A 629-nucleotide genomic window follows, 5' to 3' on the forward strand; every position below is an offset into this window, starting at 1 on the left:
TAGCCACCTGCCACCGCCTACTCTTCGCTTCACACGCTCCTTCGCGGCCGCGCACGCGCACGCACACGCACGCACCGACGTCAGCCACTCCCACCGCCCCTCCCCGCTGTCTCCTCAGAACCCAACGCGCTCGCTCACGCCGCGCGCCGCGCCGAGCCCTGACCGGAAGCGGGCGTGTCCTGGCGCAGCAACGCCCCCTGGGAAATGTAGTCCCCGCCGGGCGGCAGCGAAGCAGGCGACAGAGCTGTAGCACAGGGTTCCCCTCCGGTCCTAGTGGTCACCATCTCCTACAGGTGCCTCCTGGTCCGGAATAGAACCTTTTGGAGCCGCCTCAGCCCCGATTCTGGGTCCCCAGAAGCACGGACCGTCTCCATGGTGACCCCCGCGCTTGAGGGTGGGGGGCCACGGGCAGGCTCCGGAGGCTGAGAGCCACCAGCTCGAGGGCCTCGGGAGGGCGAGTGGGGTACAGGGCGCTTGGGCCGGTAAAGCCTCGGATGGGCTGTGGTGCGGCTCAGAACGGCTGGTCCAGGGGATGGATGGCGCCTGCAGGGCAGGAGGGCTTAGATTTCGCCTGCTGCTCTGTGCACTGCGATTTGTGACTCTGGGAGTGTGTGGGTAGGTCACCTGTC

Source organism: Myotis lucifugus, unplaced genomic scaffold (assembly GCF_000147115.1).
Source record: "Myotis lucifugus unplaced genomic scaffold, Myoluc2.0 scaffold_785, whole genome shotgun sequence".
In the NCBI taxonomy this organism is placed as follows: domain Eukaryota; kingdom Metazoa; phylum Chordata; class Mammalia; order Chiroptera; family Vespertilionidae; genus Myotis; species Myotis lucifugus.